General features: G+C 38.0%; 1 pseudogene; it reads right to left on the bottom strand.

Annotated features, from left to right (window-relative positions):
- Positions 1-64: 64 nt before the first annotated feature.
- Positions 65-26,465, bottom strand: part of LOC130854944 (nuclear receptor subfamily 2 group C member 2-like) — a 30,443-nt pseudogene continuing 4,042 nt past the window's right edge.

The following is a 26,465-nucleotide window of genomic DNA, read 5'->3' on the forward strand; positions in this document are numbered from 1 at the left end:
TGCGGCTCTGAGTTGTTGGTGTTTAGGGGGTGGGGCCGCTCCGACACCTTTCAGGGCGGGTATTTTAGGGAGTTCGGAAGCCTCCTGTTTCTGTCGTCTTCCAGCTGCCCGTGGTCGAGGTTTTGCGCAAGGGCTCCCTCTTGTGAGACGAATCTCCTCGGTTGTGTGCCCGGCCCCAGCCGTCAACCTGCCGCACGGAGGCAGCTGAAGGGCTGTTCAAACCAAAATAGGGGGCAGCTTTTGGATTAACGGGATTTTGTTGGAGAGGTTGCAGATACAGGAAATACTCATAGCTGGGTTCTTTCTCTCTGCCCGATTACCTCTGGCTCTTTACCCCTCAGGAAGCGACGTCAGCATCCATCCAGTTACGTGCCCAGAAGACTGGGGAATCTTCCCTACTGATTCCTTATTCTCCCTTAATTTTCCCACGTCCAGTTACCCCGTCCTGGCACTCCTACTTTGTAAGTATGATTCAGGTCCAGACTCCACGGTTTTCCATCCTCTAATCCAGGCAACGACTTAATTCCTTTCTATGAACTGGATTAGTGCCTGCTCTGACTGCAGAGTCCATCCCGTTACGTTCTCAGAGTGGTTTCCCCAGAATGCTGGCTCTGACCTTAAAGAAAATGTAAGCTTTCTTCATGCTAGCGTGACCTTACCCCTCACATGTTAATGTTAGTGACTGGTTTGTAACCACTTAGCTACGAACAAGTAAGTTTAAGAATTCTACTACTCTAAAAATATGGAAGTTTTTAGTAACTAATCACATTAGAAAACATGAACTCCTTCATTCATGCTCTATAAACTGAGCTGTGACTGCTGAAAGCTGAGCATCTAACCACTTCTAGTTTAAAGTCTCCTGATTCGCAAATAGGTTGTTTTCTGCCTAATAAAATGTTCGTATCAAGCAATGCTCTCTGAATTTTCTTTTGAGAATGCTTTGTGGGTCCACTGGGAATTCTGTGAGCAGGTTCCATACCAGTACCTTCATAACTGGGAATACAGGGGTGCTGAAAGCCCTGAGAGGCCTTTCTGATTCCTTTTGAGCCAGAACTTGCTTTGGACATAGAATGACAGTGGTGTTTCTATGAAATATGAATAACCGAGGAACGTTATATTATTTTCTAACTGTATTTTCTAACCACTCACTCTAAAAATGATAACATAGAAGGAAAATGAAAGATAGGACCACTCATAATTCCTTTTCTTTTCATTCCATCTCTACTCATTAGTAAGCTGGAGGTAAGAAAGTGTTGGTAGAATGTGCACATATAAAAAATATAAACAGTGCATTTAGTCTTGTGCAGCATTTCTACTGTTCTGGTAAAAATGAAATACATATGCATATAAGAGCTATGAATTATGGGATTTAGGTGATTCTCCATATGCAAGTGAAATGCTCTTATATTTGTATTTAAAACTAGCATTGCATAAAATATAGATGAATGGTAAAATTCATGCTAACGCTTGAAATTTTAAATTTTCCTTTACTTAGAAAGACATTAAATGTCAAATGAAAATATACAGTAAGTTGAGACAGATACTATGGAAGAAAGGCAAAATCTATGATTTTCTTTTTTGCGCATTGTGTATATATGTATGTATATATAATGCTATAATGAACATAGGGGTTCATACACTTTTTTCATTAGTGTTTTTTTTCTTCAAAAAAGTACCCAGAAGTGGAATTGCTGGATCATATTGTAGTTTTATTTTTAATTTTTTGAGGGACCTCCGTACTGTTTTCCATAGTGGTTGCATCAGTTTACACTCCCTCCAAAAGTGTACTAGGATTCCCTTTTCTCCACATCCTCACTAACACTTGTTATTTGATATCTTTTTGATGACAGCCATTGTGACAGGTGTAAGGTGCTATCACATTGCAGTTTTTTAAAATTTATTAATTAATTTAATTTATTGGCTGCTTTGGGTCTTTGTTGCTGCACGCGGGCTTTCTCTAGTTGCTGCGAGCAGGGGCTACTTTTCATTGTGGTGCGCAGGCTGCTCATTGTAGTGGCTTCTCTTGTGGAGCACTGGCCCTAGGCGCGTGGGCTTCAATAGTTGCAGCACATGGGCTCAATAATTGTGGCTCAGGGGCTCTAGAGCACAGGCTCAATAGTTGTGGCGCACGGACTTAGTTGCTCTGTGGTATGTGGAATCTTCCCAGAGCAGGGCTCGAACCTGTGTCCCTTGCATTGGCAGGCGGATTCTTAACCACTGTGCCACCTAGGAAGGCCCTCATTGCAGTTTTGATTTGCATTTCCCTGATGGTTAGTGGTGTTAGTCATCTTTTCATGTGTCTGTTGGACATCTGTGTGTCTTCTTTGGGAAAATTCAGGTGTTCTGCCCATTTTTTTAATTGGGTAGTTTTTTTTTTTTGAAATTGAGTTTTTTTGATATGGAGTTGTTTGAGTTCTTTGTATGTTTTGTGTATTTACTCATCAGATATATCATTTGTAAATATCTTCTCCCGTTCACTAGGCTGCCTTTCATTTTGCTTAGTTTCCTTTGCTATGCAAGAGCTTTTTAGTTTGATGCAGTCCCATTTGTTTATTATTGATTTTGTTTTTCTTGCCTGAGGGGACATATTAAAAAAATATTACTAAGACTGATGTCAAAGAGTGCACTGCCCATGTTTTCTTCTAGGAGTTTTATGGTTTCAGATCTTACATTTAAGTCTTTAATCCATTTTGAGTTTATTTTTGTGTATGGTGTGAGAAAGCCCTGTCTCTTGTTAACAGTTTCTGCTTGAAGTTTATTTTGTCTGATATAAGTATAGCTATCCTCACTTTCTTTTGGCTTTCATTGGCATGGAATATCTTTTTCCATCATTTTACTTTCTTATGTATTCAGATTTCACCTTCTGAAAATATGTTTAATGGAATTATGATTGGCTAGATTTATGTAGATCTTTATGATTCTTTTCACAAATGCTGATATACTTTTTTAGGTTTTTAACATGTCTATGTATTGCTAATTAAAAAAACTTTATTGAAACATAGTTGACTTATAATGTTGTTAATTTCTTCTGTATAGCAAAGTAACTCAGTTATACATATATGTGTGTGTGTATATATATATATTTTTTTCATATTCTTTTCCATTATGGTTTGTCACAGGGTGCTGACTATAGTTTCCTGTGCTGTACAGTAGGACCTTGTTGCTTATCTGTTGTATATATAATAGTTTGCATCTGCGAATCCCAAACTCCCAATCCATTCCTCCCCTCCCCACCTCCCCCTTGGCAACCACAAGTCTGTTCTGTGTATCTGTGAGTATATTTTTGTTTCCTAGACATGTTGATTTGTATCATATTTTAGATTCCACATATAAGGGATATCATATGATATTTGTCTTTCTCTGTCTGACTTATTTCACTGAGTATGATAATCTTTAGGTCCATCCATGTTGCTGCAAAAGGCATTATTTCATCCCTTTTTTTAATCATATTTTAATTGATGTATAGTTGATTAACAATGTTGTGTTAGTTTCTGCTGTACAGCAAAGTGAATCAGTTGTATATATACATATACCCACTCTTTTTAAGATTCTTTTCCCATATAGGTCATTACGGAGTACTGAGTAGAGTTCCCTGGGCTATACAGTAGGTCCTTATTAGTCATCTATTTTATATGCAGTAGTGTGTATGTGTCAATCCCAATCTCTCCCTCCCCTCTGTTCCACACTTGGTAACCATTAGTTTGTTTTCTACATCTGTGACTCTATTTCTCTTTTGTAAATAAGTTCATTTGTACCATTTTTTAAGATTCCACATATAAGTAATGTTGTATGATATTTGCCTTTGTCTGAATTACTTCACTCAGTATGACAATCTCTAGGTCCATCCATGTTGCTGCAAATGGCAATCTTTTTCTTTTTTTATTCTTTTTTTATGGCTGAGTAGTGTTCCATTGTGTGATACACCACATTTTCTTTATCCATTCATCTCTCAATGGAGATTTAGGTTGCTTCCATGTCTTGGCTATTGTAAATAGTGCTGCTGTGAACTCGGGGATGCATGTATCTTTTCAAATTAGAGTTTTGTCTGGGTATATGCCCAGGAGTGGGATTTCTGGGTCATATGGTAATTCTATTTTTGGTGTCTTCAGGAACCTCCATACTGTTCTCCATAGTGGCTGCACTGATTTACATTCCCACCAACAGTGTAGGAGGGTTCCCTTTTCTCCACACACTCTCCAATGCTGACATACTTTAAAAACTCCACAGTAGAGCATGCCTAAAACACTCAAGTCATGCAGTAATCAATCATCATAATAGAAAGTGGTTATTCCCCTTATCTCTTTTGTAAAGTACGTTCTTCCTTCAAATACTGGGAATTACTCACTGCTATGGTTTGAATGTTTGTGTTTGCCCCAATTCATAGTTGAAATCCTGATGCCCAATGTGATGGTGGTAGGAGGTGGGGGTCTTTGGGAGGTGCTTAGGTCAAGAAGATGGAGCCCTTATAAGTAGGATTAATGTGCTTACCGAAGAGATCCCACAGACATCCCTCGCCCTTTCCACCACGTGAGGGCACAGTGAGAAGTCTGTATGCACCAGGAGGCTCTCACTAAACCCTGAATCTGCCATGATCCTGGACTTCCCAGCCTCCAGAACTATGAAAAATAAATTTCTTTTGTTTATAAGCACCCCAAGAATGTGGTATTTTGTTATAGCAGTTTGATTTGACTAACACACTTATTAAGTGAAATAATTTATAGTATTCTATAAATAAAGAGAAAAACGTATACATAGGACTTAATCTAGTTGGTAAAAAGATACAGATACCTGTGGAAAATTGGATAACAGTTATTTCATAACTAAGAAATCTAATGAATTTATAAGCTTATAAGGAAAAGAATATAGCCAAGTGAGAATTAGAAAATGAATGTTATTAACTGAGGAAATTGAAGCAATGGAATGACTTTAATTGATTTCATTCATTCATAGGACAAATGTATTTTTAAACATGAAAGCAGAGACTGCTCCTGCCTACCTGATATTCCGTCTTCTCTTCTCTCTTAATGATAGAACCTCAATATCATTGAAGTAGCAATGTGCTCAGCTATAATGAACGTTTCAAAACTCCCTGTCACAGAAATAACTAATATGCATAGAAGTCCTTATATGGGAAACTATGTAAATTCTGTGACCTATTTCCTGAAGCTTCTATCTTAAGAAGAGTCTAAATCTTAAACCAGGTGGAGCAAAAAATAGGTTTCATCTCTCATGACACGTTTCATCATGCTGTAGTTACTTGTTTCAATGTCTGTCTTTCCTAAAATGTGTAAGCTCTCTGAGGATGGGCTGTGTATATCTTGTTTTACAGTGGACCTCAGAAGAGGCACAGAATAAATATTTGTTGCAGGAATAAATGAATGCATGTGAAGGAATGAAGCAATGACCATCTGCACTTTGTATTGAGAAGGATTCTGAGTTATTATTTTATTCCAGGGCATTAATGTGATTGTCAACTTGTTATGACTATCGTAGGGGAGGTGACACACATATATTGGAGACGTGCCATTTTCATTACAGCTTTATGTTATAAACACAAATCACTACAGCTATGCCATTTTATTGCAAAGTTTGATTTTGTATTATGCATTGATGTAATAAGCATTAAAGGAATAATAAGAATGTTGGAATAAAACCACCTTTGCTTAGTTCAATCTCTTTCAAGCTATAGATTTTGGAAGTTAAGTGCTTTACCGGAAGTCTCACAGTTTCTTGGAGTCATTTCTTGTATTTTTCCCCCACGTGTTTCTGCCTCACCTTATTAACCACTTCATCTACCCTAATATAATCACCCGTTACAGAGCCGCATGACAATAATCCCAGCACAAGGGAGAGACGGAGAAAACAGAGCATCAGAGATTATTTTGAAATTATGCGAAAAGTTCTGAAACTCTGAAGTTTTTGTTGCTCTCTTCCAATACCCTCTCACTCCAATTTTTGTAAAGTGAAATTAATAGTAAGTGCACAACGATGGAAACTCTGATACGGTTTTTCCTTTCATTTTTTTAACTTTCTGAATTGCACACACTCAATTCTATCCATTTTTGATGAGAAGCATGTTTATTCAACATTCATCTTTTTTTTTTAATTTTTTTTTTGGCTGCATTGAGTCTCATTGCTGCTTGTGGGCTTTCTCTAGTTGCGGCAAGAAGGGGCTAATCTTTATTGCTGTGCATGGGCTCTAGGCACGCAGGCTTCAGTAGTTGCAGCACATGGGCTAAGTAGTTGTGGCACACGGGCTTAGTTGCTCCGAGGCATGTGGGATCTTCCAGGACCAGGGATTGAACCCATGTCCCTTGCATTGGCAGGCGGATTCTTAACCACTGCACCACCAGGGAAATCCTGTTTATCTATTTTATATATAGTAGTGTTTTTATGTTAATCCCAAACTCCTGATTTATCCCCCCCCCCCATCTCAAGAAAAGGCCAGTATTGTGTGAGATGGTACCACGTGTCAGAATGAGGGAGGGGCTGACAATGAGAAAGAGATAAACGGCAAAGGGGGTATGACAACCAGATTATGGTTTCTAGAATAGTCAAGAGACGCCCACACACTTGCAAAACCTCTCACTATTTGGTAGATTATCTATGGCAGCTATCATATGAGTGTGGCTAGCTAGACATGAAATGTCTCACCTTCATGGCAGTGTGGAAAAATAGGAAAAAAATGGCTCACATTGTTTTCCGGCATTGTTGTGTTTTAGATATTGTTTTGCTCAAGTAGAAATGCAGTGTTTATTAATAGCCTCAGATTTTGGTCATGATTTAGTATAGAGTTATAATAAAAATAATATATGGTTGACTTGTGAGGCTTGTAGATTATCCTATTAAATTGCCTCCATGGCAGGACATTAAATAGTGGATTATTCCTTTTAACAGTGGTTAGTGGGACTTCCTAGGTGGCATAGTGGTTAAGAACCCATCTGCCGATTCAGGGGACATGGCTTCAATCCCTGCTCCAGGAAGATCCCACATGCCACGGAGCAACTAAGCCCGTGCGCCACAATTATTGAGCCTGCGCTCTAGAGCCCATAAGCCACAACTACTGAGCCTGTGTTCCATAACTACTGAAGCCCACTCGCACGCCTAGAACCCGTGCTCCACAAACAAGAGAAGCTACCACAATGAGGAGCCCCCTCTCGCCGCAACAAGAGAAAGTCCGCGCGAAGCAATGAGACCCAACACAGCCAGTAAATAAACAAATAAATAAATTTATTAAAAAACAAACAAACAGTGGTTAGTGACCTCTGTCAGACTGGGACAATGCACTGAGGAAAGGTAAGTTTTGCCTTCTCTAAGGGACAGATTGGGACAGTCAGATATTGAAACTCTTTCACTGGGGAACTTGGTGAAAACACAGAGGTGCGGGCCTTATTCTACCTCCGTGACTCTGGGCCTTTCTTGTCTCACATGGTTCTGATATTCCTCGGATTTTTATGTGCACATAGATCACCTAGGGATCTTGTTAAAATGCAGCTTCTGATTCGGTAGATTTGAGGCTGGAACTGAGAGTCTGTATTTCTAACAGGTTCCCAGGTGTTGCTGATGCTGTTGGTCTATGGAACACATCTTGAGGAGCAAAACTCCAAGACAGTGATTCGTAAACACCACACTGGAGGCACCCGGGGACAGTAAAAATTAGCATTTAGTGCCCATCCCCAGATATCCTGTTTTGGTGACTAGAGAGATGGAGTGATGCTTAGGCACCAGGGACTTTTGAAAGCTTCCTGGGGGTTCAGCCAAATCTGAGAACCACTGTGGTCAGCGACCGACTCTAGGGCACCTGTGTCCTTGGCTACCCACCTCTTGACCACTGAGACAGATTCTGAGCCCCTTTTTGGGGAGTGATCTACCATCCAGTCTCCACCTGGAAACAGATCCATTCCATTGGAAAGCAAGTTGGAGACATGGTTCCCCTACCACTAAAAACCTTATTACGATCCCACTCCTGGGCATGTATGTGGACAAAGCTATAATTCAAAAAGACACATGCACCCCTATGTTCATAGCAGCACTATTCACAATAGCCAAGACATGGAAACAACCTAAATGTCCATCAACAGAGGAATGGATAAAGATGTCATACATATATACAATGGAATATTACTCAGCCTTAAAAAAAATGTGAAATAATACCATTTGGAGCAACATGGATGGACCTAGAGATGATCATACTAAGTGAAGCAAATCAGAAAAAGATAAACACCATATGATATCACTTATATGTGGAGTCTAAAATACAACACAAATGAGCATATCTATGAAACAGAAACAGACTCACAGAGAACAGACTTGTGGTTGCCAAGGGGGAGGGTGGGTGGGGAAGAAAGGAATGGAAGTTTGGGATTAGCAGATGCAAACTAGTGTATATAGGGTGGATAAACAGTAAGGTCCCACTGTAGAACACAGGGAACTACATTCAACATCCTGTGATAAACTATAATGGAAAAGAATATGAAAAAGAATATACATATGTATAACTGTCACTTTGCTGTGGAAAGGAAATTAACACAACATTATAAATCAACTAGACTTCATGAAAATTAAAAAAAAACCTTATCGTGTATTTCCTAGGGAAAAAAGACATTCTCTTACACAGCCTCACCACAATGATCAAAATCAGAAAATTTTACATTGATATAATGCTATTACTTCATCTACAATTTATATTCAAATTTCATCGATTGTTGCAATAATGTTTTCTATAACTATATTTTTTCTCAGATTCATAATCCATCTAGAATTAGTCTGTTAGTCTGTTCCTCAAGATTCAGTTTGATTCTAACTCCTCTGCTACTATAATGCCAGGGCAGGATGGCTGTGTTCACTTTCCAAGTAACAGAAGACAAAGTTAACTGTTCTTTTTTTGCCTTTTAAAATATTGCTTTATCTGTGTTATTCTGCCCACTTGCTATCGAGGTCTTCACACATTAAAGAGCCCACAAATAAACTTTCTTTAACTCCTATTCCAGCCTATATTTCTTCCTGTAATGACGGTCTTGGATTGCAGATGTGACTCTTCAGCCAGTGCTGAAATATTGGGTTGCTCAAAAAGTTTGTTCAGGTTTTTCTGTAACATGGGTCTCACCTATTTGCTTCTCAAGCCCATCTTTAAAAAAAACCAGTCCACTGCATGCCAAAAGCATGATTCATAAAAGGAAATATTGATAAATTGTACCTCATCAAAATAAAAAGCTTTTGCCCAGTGAAAGATTCTGTTAAAAGGATTAAAAGACAAGCTACTGACTGGGAGAAAAATGTTTGCAAACCACTCGTGATAGGCTGAATAATGGTTACTTAAAAATGTCAAGTCCTGATCCCTGGAACTTGTAAATGTTATTTTATTTGGAAAAAAAGGCCTTTGTAGATGTAATGAAAATAAGGATTTTGAAATGAGATTATTTGAGGTTATCCAGGTGGGCCCCTTTTAAGAAAAAGGAGGAGGGAAAATTGACAAGTAAATATACAGAGAAGAGAAGTCACTGTGAAGATGAAAGCAGAGACTGGAGTGATGCAGCCACCAGGGAAACACACAGAGTAGAAGGTGATGTGAAGACAGAGTAGAGAGAGGGCAGTGGCCACAAGCCCAGGAATGCCAACAGCCACTGGAAACTGGAAGAGACAAAGGATGGCTTTTCTTCCAGAGGGAGTGTGACACCTTCATTTTGGACTTCTAGTCTCTAGAACTTCGAAAGAATAAATTTCTGTTGCTTCAAGACACACTGTATGTGGTCATTTGTTATAGCTGCCCTGGGAAACTAATGCAATACCTATCCAACAAAGGTCTAGTATTTCAAACAAATAAAGAACATCACAAACTCAACAGTAAAATACAGTTCAACTAGAAAATGAGCAAAAAGCATGCACATACATTTCACTGGTGAGGATAAACATGGCAGAGGAGCACAGAAAAAGGTGTTTAACAGGACTAGCCATCAAGGAAATGTAAATTAAAACCGCAATGAGATCTCCCTACACACCTGTCAGAATGACTAACACAATAAATAATAACACCAACTTCTGATGAGGATGTGGAAACACTGGATCACTCATACATTGCTGGCGGGAATGTAAAATGATACAGCTATTCTGGAAAACAGGCAGTTTCTTAAAAAACTCTATATGTTATTACCATTTAATCCAGCTATTGCCCTATTGGGCATCACTCCCCTGTTCCCCCCCTCCCGCCCCCCCACCCCAACCCCTGGAGAAATAAAAACTTATTTTGACACAAAAACTTGTACATGAATGTTCATAGAAGCTTTATTGCTAACAGTTCCAAACTGGAACCATCCCAAATGTCTTTTCTTTTCTTTTTTTTAACTCTTTATTGGAATATAATTGCTTTACACTGTTGTGCCAACTTTTGAGGTACACCAAAGTGAATTTTTTTGAGGTACACCAAAGTGAATCAGCTGTATTTATACATATATCCCCATATCCCCTCCCTCTCGTGACTCTCTCCCACCCTCCCTATCCTAGCCTTCTAAGTCATCACCCATCATCAAGTTTATCTCCCTATGTTATACAGCTATCTATTTTACATTTGGTAGTGTATATATGTCTATGCTACTCTCTCACTTTGTCCCAGTTTCCCTTCCCCGCCCTCGCACCAACCGCATGTCGTCAAGTCCAGATGTCTTTCAACAGGTGAATGGTTAAACAAATTATGGTACCTCCAAACAGAGGGTAATAAATAGAAAGAAACAAACTATTGATACATGCCACAACTTGCATGAATTGCCAAGAAATTATGTTGAGCAAAAAAAAGTCAATCTCAAAAGGTTACATTGTATATGATTTCATGTATGTAACATGTTCTAAATAACAAACTTTTAGAAATAGAGGGCAGATTAGTAATTGCCCCTGAATAGAAATGAGGATAGGGAGGGGTGGGAAGAAGGTAGGTATGATTATAAAAGCATAACATGGAGGGTCCTTATGATTTAACTTTTTTCTAACCTTTAAAAAATAAATAATAACTTTATTGAGTTATAATTCACATACCGTACAATGCAGCCATTTGAAGTGTATACAAATCAATGTTTTTTCATACATTCACAAATATTTGCAATCATTCTCACAATCAGTTTTAGAGCATTTTCATCACTCTAAAAAGAAACCCCATAGCTACTAGAAGTCATTCCCTACTTCTCTCCAACTCCCCCAACAGCCGACAGCCGTAGGCAACTACTAATTGATTTTCTGTCTGTAGATTTGCCGATTTTGTATATTTCATATAAACAAAACCATGCAATATGTGATCTTTTGTGACTAGCTTCTTCCACTTAGTACAATAAATTTCAAGATTCATCCGTGATGTGGCACACATGCGTAACATTTCTTTTTATTGCCAAATAATATGCCATTATATGGATATGCCACAGTTTATCCATTCATGTATTGGTAACATTTAGGTTCTTTATGACTTTTGGCCATTATGAATAATTCTGCTATAAATATTTGTGTAAATTTTTTGTGTGAGCATATGTTTTCATTTCTCTTGGATATATCCCCAAGAGTAGAATTGCTAGGTCATATGGTAACTCTGCGTATAACCATTTGAGAATTGCCAGAGTGCTTTTCAAAGCAGCTGCATGATTTTACATTCCTACTAGCAGAATATGAGGGTTCAAATGTCTCTATGTTTTCACCAACACTTTCTATCTCTCTTTTTGATTCAGTCATCCTATGGGTGTGAAGTGGTGTCTCACTATAGTTTTGATGTGCTTTTCTCTGATGTGCTATTGATACTGAGCAAGTTTTCATGTGTTTTGGGCCATTTGTAGCTCTTCCTTGGAAAAATGTCTATTGAGATAATTTGCCCATTTAACAATTGTTTTTTTTTCTATTATTGAGTTATAAGAGTTCTTTAAGGTCTTTATATGGTTTTGATAAAAATCTCTTATCAGATACACGATTTGTAAAAATTTTCTCCCGTTCAGTAAGTTGTCTTTTCACTTTCTTAATGGTGTACAATGAAGTGCAAAAGTTCTTAATTTTGATAAAGTCTTATTTATTTATCTATTTATTTATTGCTATTGCTTATGCTTTTGGGGTCATATCTAAGAAAACATTGCCTAGATCAAGGTCACAAAGATTTGTACTTTTGTTTTCTTTTAAGAGTTTTATAGTTCTAATTTTTATGATTTATCTTGAATGTGGTGGTGGATATGCAAACCTACACAGGTAAAAATGTAGAACTTCATACACACACACACACACACACACACACACAGTCAACAGGTGAGTAGTACAAGAAAACGAGGAGATCTTAAGATTGGTGGATGGTATCAATATCAATATCCTGGATGCGATATTATACTACAGTTTTGCAAAATGTTACCACTGGGGTAAACTGGCCAAAGTGTACAAAGGGATCTCTGCATAATTTCTCACAGCTAAACGTGAATCTAAAATTATTTTAATAAAAATTTCAATTAAAAATAATAATCTGTAGAAATTGCTACTTTTCTATTTCTTGCCCAGTTAATGGTAGTCAACTTTTCATTTTCTTTTCTTTTTGCATCTAAAAGAAGGGCAACATAATTGCAATTATTGCCAGGTGAATTAAGAGCATTATGTGGGTTTACATAATTTTTGTCTTTAAAAATAAGCAGTAGGCATGTAAGAGTTTTAGTGCAATTTTACATACATTCCTTATTCCAACATGTAGTATTGATTTTGATTTCTACCAAATGCTTAATCATAGTGGCATAGATAAGTGAAAATTTGGTAAGTAGGAATAATTTTAGGGGGGCAATACTTTAAAAAATGTATCTAGCCATACATTTGAATATAGTCTACTTAACACATAATAAGTAAATAAAAGCACAGGTTATCTAACTACTTGAAATTTTAAAATCAGATCTTGTCTAAACAATTTTATTTTTGCTAAGCTTTAATCTTTTTTTTTTTTAAAGACCACTGTTGTTAATAGGCAATTAGCTGCTTTCTTGAATATAATAAGAAAACCATCACAAACCATATTAATGCAAATTATTAAAATAAGTACAAGGCAAAAGGGCATAGTAATCCTTTGTGGCTTTATTCTTCTTTGGAAGAGGTCAGGAGAATATCAGCTTGAATTCTGTCATCGTATCTGCTTACTTTACTGTGTTCTTAAAAACACTATTCATAAAAGTTCTTAGGTGACAAGTTACATCGAGCATTCAATGGAATGTTAATGACACATTATTTGCAAATGTCTATCTTAAGGTTTTTTTTTGAAATGAATTAGAATTTACCATGGAATATGTCTTCTTTGTTTTTCAAGAGTTTTCTTTTAGTTTTCTTTAACACTAGTCTCTGACATTATAAAACTTTGCTTTTGTTTTTTGCTCTTTGACAGTTTCTAAATACAAATTGAATTAAAAGATTGTTCCACAATCTGCTGCTTCATAAAAAAGGCATTAGAACATTTCTTATGGCAGGAAAAGATCCCATTAGTCTTTTAGTTGCTAATGTCTGGTATTAACAGGTAAGAAGAAACCAGATAGGAAATGATTAATGTACCTGAAATATTCGCACATACCAAAATACCACGGTTTCATTTTCTTTGTATCTGAGCGGTCCCGGAAGGATCCTTGTGCTTCTCAGCAGGTGTGCGGTGTGCTCTATAGATTGGCATCAATTATCTGGCCATTATACTCTGCCATCGTCTTGAGAATGTAGGGAGTTATGCTGTCTGTGGAAACATTGCCAACAAGACCAGTAAAAAAAGTTCTTTGCTTACGTTAGAGCTCATCAACCTGAGTGCCAGCAGGCAGTTGAGAATCTGGGCCAATCAGTAGGTATCTTCCAAGTAGGTTTGCTGAACATAATCCTACAACTCCATCTGTATCTTTCTTGGAATTTTAAAATCCATGCTGGCCAAACCTGCATGATGGGGGGCTAAAGAGGACTATAGTTTTAAGTTAGCATACTCATAACTGTCTATACTCAGCTTTGCCATACTGTTACACAACTTCTGAAGCTTCCAGACGTGCTCCATGACTTGCTTTATCTGCTTGCCTGGTAGTTTATCTTCCCAGATATTGTTCTGCAGCTGGTTAACTAGGGCCGCAGGGTAGTGGAGAGACTCATGACCTGGGCACACTGGGCCAGGCCAACAGTGAAGAGCTTGCGTCAGCAGTTTGTACCAGGCTGATTTTGTAGTCCTGTCCAAGTGCCTGAAGGGCTGGGATTGACCTGGCCCAGGGCATGGAGAGGAAAAGCAGGCAGGACGAAGACTTGCAGAGGTAGTTGAGATACTCTGGAGCTGGGCTGGTCATGTGATGTGAGTGTTTAAAAGGAGGAGGGCTTGAACCTGAATGATGAGTGTGGACTGGTCTCTACTGATGACACAGATGTTCCCTCCTCCACTGGTGCCTATCCTGTCTGCCGGGCTTGGTGGTGAGGAGCTGTCTGGTCTCAAATGCTTTGGTGAAGGTATCACATGCCTGAGTAATTTCACTTGCAGGTTGGTCCTCCTGCTGTATTTCTGAAGCATCACCACTGTTAAGGGATTCACTTAGGTTAACAAAGGAGGTTACTCCATTTGCCATTGCGCCCAGAGCTGGCTTGTTTTGGCCTCGGAATCCATGGTCAGGAGAAGGGTACCATCCTCGTGTATGAAAGGCTGCATCCAGTTCACAAGCATCCCGGGTCAAGGCTTGTTTGTCTTGTTCCACTTTATCTGCCACAGATGTGGGAGTGCCTATCAGAGGATTTCTTGGATCCTTCTGGATAAAAATTTTTCTCAGTTGAAGCGGCATAATTGCTTGGTTTCTCCCTTTGCACATCAAAGGGCTTCGCTTCTGTTTGTTGATATGCATTTTGTGTTCTGTGTGTATAATTAAAGCGATTGTGTATTAATCCCTCGCATGCTTTTCTGAAGTCAGTGCACAGTCCCCCCTCCCCTCTGAATTTTGGGGTGACTCCTTCTCATGAGTCAGCTGGTCAAGAAATTTCAGAAGAGCTGAAGTAAGGAGACAGGGGAGTTATTCTATGACACTGATAACTTGACTCTATCATTTCACCATTCTTTGGGATCCGAAAGAGGAGGGGGTAGAGGAGAAGATCTGAGGAAGAACATTTTTTTGCAGTTAAAACTATTACCACTTCCTCCTACGTGACATTCCAAATCTTGACTAATCTGAGGATGTCACCTTATTTTGATACCAACAGGGAAGAGAGAACCAGAAATGTGGAAAAGGATTAGAACCTGACATTAAGTTTCTTATAAGGAATCATTTCTATTTTATTTCATGAGAAGATATAAACATTATCTTAAATAAAATAATTTAAACTTTTAAAACTGTTGGAAATAGATATTAAATGTATTTGTTAAATTGTCTATAATTCATTAATTCTCAAATATTAAATGTTACTTTTAAATGACTAAATCTAATGTTTTAAGAGAGGGGTTGGTTTTATGATCTGAAAACAATTTTTTGTGAATAAAAAGTTCACTGAAGGTTTTCCTCTGGGACAATTTCATAAAGAAGAGGATAGGACAAATATTTATAACTTTTAATATTCTCATATTGAAAAAGTTAGTATTTTAATAAAATACATTGTTTTGTACTAGCAGTAACTAGAATACTTGAAAACTAGTTTCTATTTTTTGTGTCATCTTTTCAAAGGATTTTTTGCTCTGTTTCATATTAAATTTTTACCCTTTCTTGTTTTGAAACAATTTCAGATTTACAGAAAAGTTGCAAAAGTAGTGCAAAGATCCATAGAGTTCTGTATATCCTTCAGCTAGATTTTCCAAATGTTGACATTGTTCATATTTGCATTCTTTTACTCTCTGTCTCTCTACACACATACACACACACACACACACACACACACTACACACACATACATCGACTGTGGGTTTTGTTTCTTCCTGAACTACTTGAAAATAAGTTGCATATGTGATGCCCTGTACCCTTTAATGTTTACAGTGTATTTACAAGGCAAAAATCAAAATTATGAAATTGACATTCATCAAACATGATCATCTAATCCACAGATCCCACTCAAAATTTGCCTATTTTCTCCAAAATTCCCTTTATGAGTTCACTATTGAACACAGCATCATGCATTGCATTTAGTGGTCACTCCAACTTGGAATAGTTCCTAAATCTTTTTCTTTCGTGACCGTGATATTTTTGAAGAGTAAATGCCATTTACGTTGTAGAATCTCTCTTCATTTGGAATTGCCTGATGCTTCTTCATAATTTATTCATTTGGGGCAAGAAGTGTCTTATTTTTTTTAATTTCTATTTTTGTGTATGTTATATAAGATAGATAATTTGGCAGTAGTATAGCATATGTGTATAATTTATAAATAAATAAAAGGAGATACGTGCTTAAACTTTTTTTTATTTTTATTATTTTTTTTTACTGATGGTGATACATGGAGATAAAAACTTGGAGGCCTCTGTTCTAACTGATAAGATGGATAACCAGCCACAATCGAGGAGCTAGAGCCTAGAAGAAGAGGATGGGCATTTCAACCAGGGAATTGTTGTAGGAGGCCAGGAGCTGCTGAATTATCCTTAATTAAGCCTTGCATCATTGTGTGATCAGATGCTTTATTCTAATTCAAAAACCTGATTTAGCACTTTGTGATGTAGAAATTCAAAAGTCTATGTTTTCAGTTTATTTAGATACTTGACTTTAATGGCTATCATGGTTGAAAAAGTCCTTCCAACAATATGTTAACCCAAATGGAAAAAGTATATCTTTGACTACGCTTTCCAAATCGTAACTGTCACTGTCTAAAGTTAATTCAAAATTACATAAATATTATTGTTAAAAAATAACTAGGAAATTTTTATCTAGTGAAGGTTTATAATTTTAAAAGTTTTAACATCTAAGTCTTTTTACTTTTTTAAAAAAATTGAAGCATGTTGGTACAATATTTTATGTTACAAGTGTACAGTATAGTGATTCACAATTTTTAAAGTTTATACTCCATTTGTAGTTATTATAAAATATTGGCTATATTCCCCCTTGTTGTACAGTATATCCTTGTAGCTTATCTTATAGCTAATAGTTTGCACCTATTCATCCCTTCCTCACTCCCCTCTCCCTACCGGTAACCACTGGTTTGTTCTCTATATCTGTGGGTCTGCTTCTATTCTGCTATATTTACTAGTTTGTTGTATTTTTTAGATTCCACGTATGTGTGATATCAGACAGTATTTGTCTTTCTTTGTCTGACATTTCATTTAGCATAGTGCCCTCCAAGTCCATCCTTGTTGCTGCAAATCGCATTACTTCATTCTTTTTCATGGCTGAGTAATATTCTCATATATATATAATATATATTGTTATATATATTATATGTATAATAATATATATACACATATATATCATATGTACCACATCTTCTTTATCCATTCATCTGTTGATGGACATCATTTAGGTTGCTTCCATACCTTGGTAACTGTAAAGAATGCTGCCATGAACACTGAGGTGCATGTATCTTTTCAAATTAGTTTAACATCTCTGTTTAACATGTGCTGAAGCTATTGAAACTTTTTCACAAGTTGAAACAATTTTCCAAGTTTCTTAAGTGTACATGTTTTAGAGCTTTTATAGGCTACAAAATTTTTGGAGACAACAACATGTAATGGAAACACTTCCAAACTTCTGTTTCAAAGAGCTCTCTCCATAGCATGTGTCTTTCAAAAAGTACTTACGCTTTCATCTCTTGTTAGGCTGAATTTTTTGTGGTGTGTCTCATCCTTGTGTCCGCTAATTGTCACTATAGTCAAGGTCAGCATATTTGGATCACTTGATTTCTTTGTAAGAGGAAAATGAAGAAATCATATTTCAGTCAGCAAGTTCTTTCAGGCACTTTGCCACAGTCTCTCCTGCAATCCTTTACATGGTGGCTTTGGTGGATGCCATGGTGCATTTCACACCATGTGGGTGACTGACAGGTCATTCTCTAGGTACAGCACTCGGTAGAAGAAAGACACCTCACCCAAGGTCACATCCCTTCCCAGGGGCAGCTCTCATTCCGTAACTGGTCGGTGCTGGTTTAAAGGCTGGGCCAGCTTGTGGCAAGATGGGACCACATTGAGGGGCCATCTCAGCTTCAGAGCTACACAGGGGATTGGTTAAAGACCTTGTGGGAACTGCATCTCAGTTCCATTTCTCCCTCTGCCTGATCCTGTCTCCTTCACTTCCCCACAGTTGATCTGGAGGGCACTCTGCAGTAAAATTTCTGTATGTGACTCTTCTTAGAATCTGCTTACCAGGGAAGCTGATCTAAGAAAGTTACCCTCTATAATGGAGTTCAAAAGAGTCCCCTACATTTTAAAATGTCTTGTTTTTGTAAATCTAACTTCACCCAAGACATCCTGTAGAGCTTTGCTGTCTTGTGGCTTTACCATCTTTGCTGTCGATAGCTTCCCTGCGAATGATGAAGGGAATGCATTTCATGTGGGGTACTTTATCTGTACCTTTGCTTGGGAATTTCTAAAATTCCAATTCAAATAGTTTCCCGCACTTTCCATATATCATAATCTTTCTAAAAGAAGTTATTTATAAGTGAGGGAAAATATTATTTGGTCTTTTATTTTAGTGGCTCACAAAAAAATAGTTCTTCGTGTATTTTGTTATTGGAAACAGAATCCAGAAAATACCATAAGCTGAAATGTGCTAGAAACATTAGTGCTTCATCCAAATGCATAGCAAACCTTCAACACCATGTAATTTGTTCCAACATTTGTTTCTTTACTCTTCTGTAATGCTTTCCACACATCATCCAACAATATTTGGCTGACAAAGATATACAATTTGGGTTTCACCATATGCTCTTTTTGGTATTATTTCAGCCACTTTGTGACAGAACAAGTGTTTCACCAATGGATGTGGCTCCGCTTTTGTAAAATACCTTTGCTTTAAAATGAGAAACCTCAAAAGAAGCTTCTAAATATGTATTACCACATTTCATGACTCTGTAAAATTCTATATGTAGTGTTGCATAATTTTATAAATCCTTGAAAAAATGTAATGGTTTTTCTTCAGGTTTGAGATGCTTCATCCTATTAATCTTTGTGGCATCGTGCTACCATTTGCTACATCTATTTAAGGCAAACTATGAGGTAGATTACCCAGAAAACTTCCTGCTAGAAAATACTCACACGTGTTAGAGAAAATATAAAAAGATATCATTTTAAACTGTGTAACTGAGCCAGAAAGCATGTAAGGACATTTCCAATGGGCTAAAAAGGAAGTGCAAACTGAAAACCAGAGCCGAACCTCACTGGAAGCCTGGGAATAGGATCAGGAGGGGGCAACATGGAATCCTCATCTCAGTGACATAGAGGTTTAGATCTCAAGACTTATACAAGCATAGGAGATCATGACTTGGGATTCTATGAAATCAAAAGTTGCATTTGAGACCCTGTAGAAAACTGGGGCTTTTGAAGATTCACACTAGAAAACATCCAGCTGGTTCAGAACAGTGTCTGAAGGACATTTGTATGTCTTTATTTAGATTTTAGATAGAAAAAGTCTTTCCTGAAAATTCATAACAGTGTCCCTATTCTCACCCAGGGTTGGGATCAAAATCTTTCTATCTGTATGGTTCTGGAAACTCCAAGTCAATAAATTAACATAAAAGAGATCTGAGCCTGTGAAAACCCTGGGCTTTTGGCAAAATAAGTGTTAAACCTCTCGGGAGGAGTACCCTCAATCCAGATAGCACGAGATTCCCACCAAGAGAGTCCTAAAGAGTGCTACAGAGCTCACAATAAAAAATTACAAAGCAGGTGAGGAGACACTGTACCATTATTGCGAGTCAGCAAACTCAATAAGCTGTGGTGATTTACTCTCAAGAGCTTCAGGTAAGAGAACTACAGAAGAGTCAGGATTAAATTAGGATGCCTAACAATAGTGAGATTCAAGGATGGCTCCTAGAGCTCTAGCAAGGCTGGGGCTGAGACTTACTGAGATGGGAAAGACTAAAGGAGGAAAGGAACTTTCTTTGGTGTGGGTGGGGGTGGAAATCAGGAGACTGGATTTTTACATCACAGTTTCGAGATATCTATTAGCTACTCAAGAAATGAGACCTTTTCAGGCAGCTGGATCGATCAATCGATCTATCTATCTATCTATCTATATCTATCTATCTATCTATCTATCTATCTATCTATCTATCTATCTATCCATCCATCCATCCCTCCATCCCTCCATCCATTTACCTATCAACTATCTCTAACTCTTTCTATATCTATCTGTGTATATATATCCAGACTTCCCAGTATGGAAATTTGGCATATGATTGGCATCTGCTGACACCTCCCATTACATTTCCTGCCAATTCTCCACAGGCAGGAGACCCTCTTTTGGCCTTTCAAATGCCAGGGACTCTCAAATATTGTTGCATGTAGAACTACCTGGGGGAGATTTAAAAAATACTGATACCTGGGTTGCATCCTATTATATCAGCATGTCTGGGGGGTGGAGCCAGGCATCAGTACTTTAAAAAAAAATTTTTTTTTCCAGTTTTATTGAGAAATAATTGACACACTTCACTGTATAAGTTTAAGGTATACAGCATGATGTATTACACATATTGATTACATATATTGTAAAATATATGTATTTTACATATATTGATTACATATATTGTAAAATGATTATTGTAATACATTCGGCTAACATCCATTATCTCATATAGATACAATATAAAGAAAAGAAAGAAGAAAAGAAAAAGGAAGAAAAAAATTTTCTCCTTGTGATGGGAACTCTTAGGATTTACTCTCTTAACAACTTTCCTATATAGCATACAGCAATATTAACTATAGTTACCATGTTGTACTTTACATCCTAATACTTGTTTATCTTATAACTAGAAATTTGTACCTTTCAACCACCATCTTCCAGTTCCCTCTCCCTCCATCCTCTGCTTCAGGTAACCACATGTCTGATCTTTTTTTCTGTGAGTTTGTTTTGATTTGCCTTTTTAAACACCACATGTAAGTGAGATTATACAGTGTTTGTCTTTCTCTGTCTGACTTACCTCACTTGACATAATGCCTTCAAGTTTCATCCACGTTGTCACAAATGTAGGATTTCCTCGTTTTTTTTAGTGGCTGAATAACATTCCATTTCATATGTGTATATACATACACACATGTATTATAGATATAGATATAGATAGATATAGAAATGCCAGAACTTCTTTAACCATTCATCTATCAATGGACACTTAGGCTGCTTCCATATTTTAGCTGTTGTAAATAATGCTGCAACACTTTGAATATGGGGGTGCAGATATCTTTTTGAGTTAGTGTTTTCATTTCGTTTGGATATATTCCCAGAAATGAAACTGCCAGATCATATGGTAGTTCTATTTTTATTTTTTGAGGAAGTGCCACACTGTTTCCATAGTTGCTGTATAATTTACAAACTCACCAACTGTGCACAAGGGTTTCCTTTTCTCTACATCCACACCAGCATTTGTTATTTCTTGTCATTTTGATAATGGCTATTCTAACAGGAGTGAGGTGATATCTCATTGTGGTTTTAATTTGCATTTCCCAAATCACCAGTGAAGTTAAGAATCTTTAAAAAAAAAAATTATTTATTTATTTATTTATTTATTTATTTATTTATTTATTTATTTATATTTATTGGCTGCATTGGGTCTTTCTTGCTGTGTGTGGGCTTTCTGTAATTGTGGACAGTGGGGGCTACTCCTCATTGCAGTGTGCAGGCTTCTTATTGTGGTGGCTTCTGTTGTTGTGGACCACGGGCTCTAGGCTCGCAGGGTTCAGTAGTTGAGGCGCATGGGCACAGTAGTTGTGCCTCTCGGGCTCCAGAGCACAGGCTCAGTAGTTGTGGTGCACAGGGTTCAGTAGTTGTGGTGCATGGGCTCAGTAGTTGTGCCTCACGGGCTCTAGAGCACAGGCTCAGTAGTTGTGGCGCATGGGCATAGTTGCTCCGAGGCATGTGGGATCTTCCCTGACCAGGGCTTGAACCCGTGTCCCCTGCAGTGGCAGGTGGATTCTTAACCACTGCGCCACCAGGGAAGCCTTGTTAAGCATCTTTTTATGTACCTGTTGGCCTTTTATATACCTTCTTTGGAAAAATGTCTATTTAGGTCCTTTGCCCATTTTCAATTGGGTTATTTGTTGTTTTTTTGTTTGTTTTTGTTTACTATTGAGTTGTATGAGTTCTTTACATGTTTTGGATATTAACCCCTTATCAGATATATATCTGATACATACCATATATACCATATAAACTATAGGGTTTGCAAATATTTTTTCCCATTTCGTAGGTTGTCTTGTCACTTCAGGCATCAGCAATTTTTAAATCCGCAGGTGATTCCAATGTGCAGCAAAGTTTGGAAACAGACTGCTATAGCCCCTGGCTACTCAAAGTGTGACTCTCCATCTACTAAAGGTGGTCCTTCCAACGGTAGCATTGGCATCACCTGATCGCTTGTGCTACCCTGCCTTCCTGAATCAGATCCTGCATTTTAACCAGCTCCTCTGGTGACTGATGTTAACATTAATATCTGAGAAGCACTGTGTCTATCTCTTTGCAGAAGCCGTCTTCTCCATCAAGTTGCCTGCTCACCTATCCTGCTGGCCCTTTCTCACTTATCCTTCAAGATTGACCTCAGGCAACCCTCTCCTGGAAGCCTTCCTCATCCTTCCTTCTATATACTCAAGTTAGTCTTCAGGGGATGCCCTTACTATATTTGTTGGCTTAGCCACCAATCTCAGATTTTGGACACACAGCGGTGGAGATGGCGTTGCTGATAGTAGGCGCTCAGTCAGTGTTTGTTGAATTGAGTGGCTAAGGCAGACATTGGACAGGTGGGACTCACAGGTGTAGATGGCAAGGACTTGGCTCTGTCAGATCAAACCGCAGGAGAGTCTGATCTGATGGCTGCATGAGGTTATTGATTCTCTTTTATCTTTGCTTTGGCGAGGGAGACTTCAGCTTGTAAAATGTGTCCTTACAGCCAGAGGGGAAATCTGAGTTCTTTAGGTGTACCTCCCTCATAGATGTGGCAGAGAATAAGGGGTTAGGATAGCTTGGATTTCTTCTAAGATTTTATTAAAATTGTTTCCTATGATAAACTTCTTTTCTTTTCTTTTTTTAAAATTTTATTTATTTTTGGCTGTGTTGGGTCTTTGTTGCTGAGTGTGGGCCTTCCCTAGTTGCAGCGAGTGGGGGCTACTATTTGTGGTGGTGCGTGGGCTTCTCATTGCAGTGGCTTCTCTTGTGGAGCATGGGCTCTAGGGGCGAGGGCTTCAGTAGTTGTGGCGTGCGGGCTCAGTATTTGTGATGCACGGGCCTAGTTGCTCCTTGGCATGCAGGATCTTCCTGGACCAGGGATTGAACCAGTGTCCTGTGCATTGGTAGGCGGATTCTTAGCCACTGTGCCACCAGGGAAGTCCCAAAACGTCTTTTTTAAATTGTGAAACCAGTACAATGATGGTGGTCAAAAGGTACAAACTTCTGGTTATGAGATAAATAAGCACTAGGAAGTCCTGTACAGCATGATGACTGTGGTTGACACTGCTGTATAATATACAGTTGACCCTTGAACAAGGCAGGGGTTAGGGATGTCCCCCACCGCCCCCCCAATGGAAAATCCAAATGGAGCCTTTAACTCTCTAAAAGCTTAGCTACTAATAGCCTACAATTCACCAGAAGTTTAACCAATAACGTAAGCAGTCGATTGACATATATTTTACATTTTATATGTATTATGTCCTGCATTCTTATAATAAGGTAAGCTAGAGAAAAGAAGATGTTGTTAAGAACATCCTAAGGAAGTGGAAATACATTTACAGTACTGCACTGTGTTTATTGATACCATTAAGTTTATGTCTGTTTAGAAGATGCATCATCGGTCAGTACCTACATCAATATTGTCCTATGTGATGCAAAACACTGTAGATGTTATACTTATTACGAACACTAAACACTGAAAATGAAAAGATAATGTAAAAAAGAAATTTATGTTTATTTACAGGTATAACAATTCATGCACTGATATTGAAGCAGCAGCAACAGAATTGCTTTATGGTAGCCTGGTGTAATCATTGTTTCACAGCAGCCTAGCCTCTCCACTAATAAGTGAATCATTATAAAATTTGTATGGCATACAATGTGACAGTAATATTCATAATATAGTATTGGAAACACTGTTACATTAAAAAAAAACACCTGTGATGATAGGCTGATAATGTGGTTTCTCCAATTACAAGTGAGAGGCATACTGCACTGTAATGTAATTCTTTGAAAGCAAAGTTATAAAACAGTAAGAAAACGCATGCATTATTCATTTTATATTAAATATCATTCACCTTATGCCTATGTAAGGACAGGCTATTCACTTCAATTCATGTCTTGCACATGATATTGTACATGTATATTTTTGTATATTTATTGAAAAATATCTGCTTATAAGTGGACCCACACACTTCAAACCTATGTTGTTCATGGGTCAGTTGTACAGGAAAGTTAAGGGAGTAGATCCAAAGAGTTCTCATCATGAGGAAGAAATCTTTGTCTTTTTTGCTTTCCCTTAAAAAAATCTTTTTTTTTTTTTATTGGAGTATAGTTGGTTTACAATATTCTGTTAGTTTCTGCTATACAGCAAAGTGAATCAGTTATACATATAGATATGTCCACTCTTTTTTAGATTCTTTTCCCATATAGGTTATTACAGAGTACTGAGTAGAGTTCCCTGTGCTTATTAGTTCCCTGTCCTTATTAGTTATCTATTTTATATTCAGTAGTGTGTATATGTCAATCCCACTGGGCATATATCTGGAGAAAACCATAATTCAAAAAGATACATGCACCCCAGTGTTCATAGCAGCACTGTGTACAATAGCCAGGACATGGAAGCAATCTAAATGTCAGAGAAATGGTTAAAGAAGATGTGGTACATATATACAATGGAATATTACTCAGCTATAAAAAGAATGGATTAATGCCATTTGCAGCAGTATGGATGGACCTGGAGATTATCATACTAAGTGAAGTAAATCAGACAGAGAAAGACAAATATCATATTATATTGCTTATATGTGGAATCTAAAAAAAATAGTGCTGATGAACTTATTTGTTTTCCCTTTTTATTGTATCAATATGAGATGATGGACACTAACTAAACCTGTGGTAATTATTTCACAATATGTGTGAGTCAAACCATTATGCTGTACACCTTAAACTTACACAGTGATGTACATCAATGATATGTCAATAAAGCTGGAAAAAAAAAGAAAAATACAGAGAAAGTATGAATTATTTGTCACCCTGTCACTCAGAAAAAAAATCAACCTTTTTGGCTTACACGTTTCTAGTATTTATATGGAAATAATACTACTACACAGTGTCTTATAAGACTTCCAGGATCTGCTCTCCTCACCCCTCTCTGACATTTCTTTTTTGCTATTTGTTCCTCCAACATGAGCCCCCCTGTCCCCACTGCTGTCACTTACACACTCCAGCACGCTCTACCTGCAGGCCCTTGTTCTGGCTCTTCCCTAAGTGGGACTGATTTTGGAGAGACAGCTGTGAGCCGCAGCTGGAAGTGAGACCTTAGTTCCCTGACTGGGGATGGAACCCCGGTGGCAGCAGTGAGGGTGCCAAGTTCTAGCCACTAGACCATGAGTGCTAAAGTCTGGGCCCCAGTCCTTGTGTGCCTTGAAAAAAAGAATTCTGACAAGGAGACAGAAGGTAGAGAGGAAAGACAGGCGTTCATTACAAAAGCAGAGCACGTGCCAACAGACATACAGGTGAGCTCAGAGAAAAGTCGTGCCTTTGGGAAGTTTAAACCATTTATAAAGGGGTAGCCTTCCCAGTCTTTACTTTCCCCTGGCCAATCTCTTGCTGTGTTCCTTGACTCAGGGCCCTCCCTTTGACCCCCGAGGAGCCTTTCAGCACATACACAGTCAAGGCCTCCCTGGCCCCAGGGGTGGGAAATATGTGACCTCTTGATCTTTCACCCAAGCAGGGCTTAGCCCCTCTCTGCCCCGGCCATAACTGCTATCATAAAGTGTCCACAGGAGACAAAGCCCAGTTATTTACCCTGTTCCTGTTGTTATTTCTATCTGGAAGTATAAACAAGAGGCTGGCTATATACGTCTAACCTGGAGCCCATCATTTCTTGCCTCAAGAAATATAAACAGGAGGCTGGTTGTAAATGTCTAGCCTGGAGCCCATCTATCTCCTGGCTCAGGACCATCTCCTTAAATACCCCTCACCTTCTAGTCTTTGCTCAAGTCTCACATTCTCAAAATAGCCTAGCCTGACAACCCTATTTAAATCCAAAACCCACCCCCACATTTCCTTGAACCCACCACTTCCAGGCTTCCTTAGTCTGTCCTACTCTGCTTTTCTTCACAGAATTCAGGATTTTCTAACATGCTGGAGAACTTACTTATTTAGTTACATCTATTGTTTATTGCCAGGCTTGCTTC

This window comes from Hippopotamus amphibius, chromosome 6 (genome assembly GCF_030028045.1).
Source record: "Hippopotamus amphibius kiboko isolate mHipAmp2 chromosome 6, mHipAmp2.hap2, whole genome shotgun sequence".
Lineage (NCBI taxonomy): Eukaryota > Metazoa > Chordata > Mammalia > Artiodactyla > Hippopotamidae > Hippopotamus > Hippopotamus amphibius.